The sequence below is a fragment of the Tenebrio molitor genome, chromosome 5 (assembly GCF_963966145.1).
Source record: "Tenebrio molitor chromosome 5, icTenMoli1.1, whole genome shotgun sequence".
In the NCBI taxonomy this organism is placed as follows: domain Eukaryota; kingdom Metazoa; phylum Arthropoda; class Insecta; order Coleoptera; family Tenebrionidae; genus Tenebrio; species Tenebrio molitor.
The window spans coordinates 24,975,623-24,982,220 of NC_091050.1; positions in this window are offsets into that span (position 1 = coordinate 24,975,623).

Consider the following 6,598-nt stretch of genomic DNA (forward strand, 5'->3'; position numbering starts at 1 on the left):
TGTGCGCTTCTGATGAAACATTGATAATGAGATTGGGAATATTTCTGTAATCTGAAAATCATTTATATTCAGAATAGCGCTAGGGCCGATATTAAAAAAGCCAAATGAAAATGAGTGGGAGTGAATCGATGAAAAATTAGCATTCTGTAATAGGTGTTCTTGACAGCTTTTTCCCGAAGTGGTATGCATACATTTGAGTCCCATCCCAGTCGGCATTGGCGTCGAAATCTTATTCAAAACCGCACGCCTTTTTAATTTAGATTGGGGTTAACCGAAACCAAGAATTGGGCGTTGTTAAATGAATAAGAGAGTTGCAGATAATTATGCATTCAGGGGCTTGTTTTTGATTGAAAATGCTTTTAATTTGTGCGAATAAGAAAATTCAAATTTTAAGTTAATGGAAGTAGGAGACGTGCCCCGAGTAACTAATTATCCAGGTGCCATCAAGAATAAAAATAAAATCCGCGGCAAGAAGAAAATCAACTTCGAATTACGACATATATCTCGTCTTAAAATGTGTACCTAATAAAGTATAAAGTACATTTTTTATAACAATAAGCCCTTGCTCAGGCAATAAAAGCGTCTGGAAAAAATAAAAACAGTTTATGCTTGAACACGTGCTCACTTTATGACCCGGCCAGGCTGTTTAAAATTTCAGGACAAGGCAAACGTCGTTGCTGCCCTTAGGAAAACACTACTGGAGAAAGAAAAGACACCCGGGGTTTCCTAATTTCATTTGCCTTTTCGCAACTGCCTAATGTATTTAAGTTAATAAATTATTTTCACGGACCAACCGGAGACATCCCCTTTTTTCTTCTCTTTAGAAAAAGAAATAGCAAAATACGCCAATTGCCCAGAGTAATCTAATGAATGAAAGATGTGTATTTACGCTGATCCGTTTGACGTCAAATATTTTTACATTTTACGGTCAATTTAACAATCGCAAATTTTATAAAGAGATTTAAATAGACATTTTTTCATAGAAACTCTGTGATAAGCACCTATAATTTGTCCAGCGAGAGATTGACATAAATTCTATACACAGAAAGTAGTACCTAGCGCGCGTAAAATTTGAAATATATCATTCAAGCAGTAACATTTTTTGCCCTGAAATTATACTCGAATTAATTGATGTATGCTAGTGCATTTTGTAGTGTTGGATTACAAGCCTAGAATTTTCCAATCTCCCAATCTCTCGCTGGACGAAGTAGGTACATAGAGGTGTCCCAAAAATGGTGCACCACGGTGTAGAAGAGATTATCGTAAACGTCAGAAAAATGTTAAAAAAAAATTCTATTGGACTTATTTGCTGATTTGGCGGTCTTTGAAAGTGGCACTTAACAGGTCAATTATTTTGAAATATATGTATGAAATTGTAATGACAGCTACGTCTAATCGTACATATTATCACAAAGTACAAGATCACTCACTACCAATATCTAATCCTGCATAACAGAGAATTTAGAAGATTTGGAAATCGAAAAATTTATTTTAAATCCTCTACGGTAACATTGCAAGGTAATGATGTATGAATATATCATTGTCTACATTGTATTGTCGTTACTAATAGTAATTAAAATAATTGATTTTTTTGTCGGAAACAATTTTTCTATATTTTTTTCATATACTGTCGCGAGCAATAAATTTTGGTCGTCAATGTCATTTCCAAATTTGGTTAGATTGTCACAAATTTAAAAAATTTCCCTGCCTGATTATGCCCATGTCAACAAAGTGTCAAAAAAGTGAGAATAAAATGACAATTCATGTCATACAACATGATGTTAGGTTATAACATTTACGACTGTTTTACAATGGAGCATTTTCGATTGCGTCAAAGAATCACCTTGACGACCAAAATTTATTGCTCGCGACTGTAGGTACATTTAAACATCCTCGATAAGGTGGTAAGTAGTTTCTACGCCATATTTGGGACACCCTGTATATAATTGTTTTCTCAGTTTACTATTTATATTCCCGGTACTTGCCTGAATAGTCCGGATGGTGTCTTTAATGTTATAAATTTGAAATTTTAGGATGAAGCAGGGACACATCATTTACTATAGTCATGTCATTACTCTGTCCCCAACCACCCCTACTTCAAAATTTTTAATGACCAATACGAGGGTAGTTTGATAAGTGCGGTAAATTCTCTAGGTGGCGGTGTCGATATTCATGTGGTAACATCACGATTGTCAAGTGTCACTTTTAAAACTGGATTAGCTCAAATTGCAGCAAAAAACGACTATTTGTTCAAGTTCCACCGACATTTGAAGTGAACCTTGCAGTGGTTTCCGCAAAAAAAAAACGAATTACGAGCCGTGATATAGTATATTACACTATAAGTGATGAAAGTGCCTAATTTTTCAACAAGTAATACATGATATATTCTCGTGCGCCAGCGAGTGAGGATAGTATTGCGAGTTGAAAAATCGCACTTTGATCACGAATTGTGTATACTATTTTTTCCAACATCGCTTATGAAAATGAGTCTCAATTTTAAATTTCTTTATAATTATTTTACTCCCCTATTTTTTGAATCTTCCGGATCTGGAGTTTCAATTAATGCAAATAAGAGTGTTTTAAATTTTTATATTAAAATAAATAAAAATTTATTTTTAGTAGGTAGTAGATTGTTAATGTAGTAGATTGTTAAATAAATTTTTTGTTCGACACTGTCAGAATTTGAGAATTTTCGCCTGTGTGAACGGATTTTGATAAATTTGACAACTTGTCAAAACGAAACGTCAAGCTAATTTTAAAGATTTTTAGCGATTTGGAGCCTTTAAGGGGCTCGTCGAACAAAAAAACGTTGTATTCAACTCGTTCTTGTGTAATTTGGGCTTTTTTGGCACTCGTGGACCTTTAAAACTCTCGTTTCACTCGAGTTTTAAACTGGTCCACTCATGCCAAAAAAAGCCAAAATTACACACGAACTCGTTAAATAAATAACTATTTCCTCACTAGTGAGTTTACTTTCTCCATTTTCCTCACTAGTGATGCAAACGCCTATTTTCCTCATTAAATTGAGTGATGAAAGTATAATTTTCATAAGCGATGTTTGAAAAAAGCATTTTCATTTGAAGAAGTGGACGGTCGCCCAGATTAAAGCTGAACTGGATGAAGTACATAGATACTCTACAACGTTGAAGTTTCTGGATTAATGAGTTTAATTATGGCCGACTCTGCATTCAAGACAAAGCGTGATCTGGCCTTCCAGTTGAGGACGGATATTGTTGAAAAAATCCATGGTATCGTCTTGGAAGACCGTCGAATAAAAGTACGTGAAATTGTTGAAGTTGTGGGCATCTCAACGGAACGAATGCCCCATATCCTGCACGAAAAATTGCCGATGAAAAAATTATGTGCGCGTTGGGTGCCGCGATTGTTGACTGTCGGTGTCAAAACAGTGGACCATGATTGGTGAAAGAGCGGCAAAGAAGGCGAAGACAGTTTTGTTGGGTGGGAAGTTAATGGCTACTGTTTTCTGGGATTCCCAAGGAATCTTTCTCATTGACTACTTGGACGAGGGAAAAAAGCATAACAAGAGCCTATTACACAACACTATTAGACCGATTGGAAAAAGAACTAAAACAAAAGCAACCAAGATTGGCACACAAAAAAGTGTTCTTTCATTTTTATGTCCTTATTGGTCCAACCAACCAACTTGATTTTTCTAATCCATAAACTTAGACTCAAAGTCAAATATCTGAAAAATGTTGCTTTAAATTCACAACATATTATTCTCAATCTCTTGTTAAACATGTAGGGTGCCACTTAAAATTTTGAAGTGGGGATGGCAAAGGTGGCTGGGGCCATAGAAATGACATCATAACAATAAGTAGTGTGTCGCTCTAAGGACTTATTCACATTTTAAATTCAAATTTCAAATCTGTGAGTATAAAGAGATAAAAAAAATTGCGTTTTGGCTACAAACTTCAAAATGACAATGTAGGAAATTTAATCAGCAAAATGACAAAGTAAAAAAAAAACCAACGTAAAAATTGTAAAAATTTTGGAGTAAACACGCTTCAACCCTGTTTAAAAAGGACCTTTGAACGTGGCATAATGTCTCTGGCGTTATGGCCATACACTCTTCACGAATTCTTTGAGTTCTTCAATCGTACTATTCCGGCCAAAAAATTTCGTCCACCCGTTTCCTGTCATTTGACAAAAATTGGGTGCAGTTTAACCTTTATTGTCATTATGACGTTTGCAAATTAAAATTTGAAATTTATTACTGTCACCCATAAGAACATAGACATATTCTGATTGACACATGTTAACATGTGGAGTGAGGTTATTCGTTCCTAAAGGCTGCTTTATAGCATACGTGAGTGGAATGACAGTTGTGGACGAAATGTTTGCAAGTTGCAGCACTGCCGTTCTGAGACTAGTAATTTTTACTTTAACGGTGGCGCAAAAATTTGAAATTTCAAATTTGAAATTAAGTTTAATAAATTCGCCTGCTTTCATTTAAAGTATTATTTACACGAAAAGGCTGGACAAGAAGAAGATATGAAATGTAAAAGAATACTCTTAACAGCCAGAGAGAAGCAGGGTATTGTTAATTATTGTTTGGAAAAAAAAATTAACTCCATTAACATAACCAAACTTTTCCATGTTGACATTTTTACAACTAGATTTTGTTACAGGCAATTGAAAAGGTATGTCACCATAGGTAGGTACACCCCAAAAAAAAATCAAAATTTTGATACGCACAGTGCGGGAGTTTAATAAACGGATAGTACCTACTATGGCGGCAAAAAAATTTTAACCATCAATTTCTGTCACTTCGAAAAAAATTTGTAAACCATACTTTATTGTCATTATGATTACCGTCTTGATTATAATTATCTATGTACAACTGGGGCCTGTTTCATAAAAATTACAATTTACAATTTAACAAATGACAATTACAATTGTACAATTGACAAATCTGACAAATATACGTTTCATAAAAATGTTTGTCAATTTTGTCAATTGTAGAATTTTTTACAAATGTCACAAATGTCAGTAAAACAAACTGTTTATAAATAACATTTATTTTTTGTTGCTTTCCATCATCATTCGCAAAATGGCATCCCTCTTAAAGAGGACGCATCTGAGTTCCTCCACCAAGCCTCAGGTAGCTATAATCCTCTATCCGAATTCCTCCAGAACACCTTGCCGAAAGGACTAAGATTTAGCGCAGCATGCCAACTAATTACATATATCATGGGCCATTGTAATAAAATAGAAACTTCTTTCTTGTTATTTGCCCTGTTTCATATTGCATAATCTGCCTTGAAACAAATTCTTGCTTTAGGCTGGTTTGTCTACTAACTTTTTTATTTTTGATGCACCTTTTATTTTGGCATAAATTTGGGATTGAAACTGCAATAAAACTTCAATAAACTGCTACAAATTAGGATGGTTTTGGTAAAAAGTTGTGTTAAATTTCGCATGAAATGATTCGCATGCGTTTGTTGTGCGATATGATACATTGGAAGCACTTGCCCATATGTGGTGAAGAAATAGAGCTTCTTCACTGATGTAATTATCAATTATATAATCACTGAATTGAACAATACCAGAGTTGTTGCAAGGTAGTATTTCACATAATCCTAAGAAATGCTCTTCAACATCACTAGGCTTTAAAAAAGGCGTTCCGAAAAAAAATTTAAAAAAATGCCCCTCTATTGAACTGGGATCTTTGTAAAATTTTGTTAACCCCAAAGATTGGATTTTTCTGTACCATGCTTATGCCTTGTGCTAGATGAAAACGGCAACCAATTATTTTAGCAGTGGGCCACTTAAAATTAACTGCCTTGTGAATTACAATTTCAAAATCTATCACAATTTCAGTCGGACATAATTGAAAATTAAATGTGTTACATGTGCGCTAGGTGGTATTGATAACTCTGGAGGAACTCGTTCGAAGGATTAAGTAGATCCTTTTGGGTGTTCGGATTAAATCAGGTAAACTGGAGGAATTCAGACGCGCCGTCTAAAGTTGATGCAAGTGTCTTTATTGAGAGAAATTAATCTCAAAAAATATTCCATGCATATTTCCTACTCATAAATCTACAATTGACAAATACAATTTACAAACGACAAACAACAAATGACAATTGTCATTCGGACCAAATATTAGGATTTTGGTTTCATAAAGCAATTGTCACTAATCACATTTGTTAAATAATCATGCACAATTTGATAAACCTTCCAACTTAAATAAATTGTCATATTTAATTTGACAATTGTGCTTAAACAAATAAAATAGGATGAAATTAATAAAATAAACATAAATATAAAGAATAATGTATGACAGCAGCAGCGAAGAGGAAGTTCAAGAAGTAATATTAGTTTAAAGACCAAGAAATTTTTGATTAAGAAACATTTTCATTTTTCTAATTTTGACATATAAAGTGACACTTTTCAAAATTAATTGACGTTGGGAAACGTCACACTTTTCGTAACTGGTTACGAAAAGTAAAATCTTTCCTAACTGGTTAGGAAAAATTTATTGTATCATCAATTTGACACTGTCATATTTTTTGTTTTTAAGCAAAATAACCGTGCCTACTTACCTACTTGATATTTTAACACAATAATAATT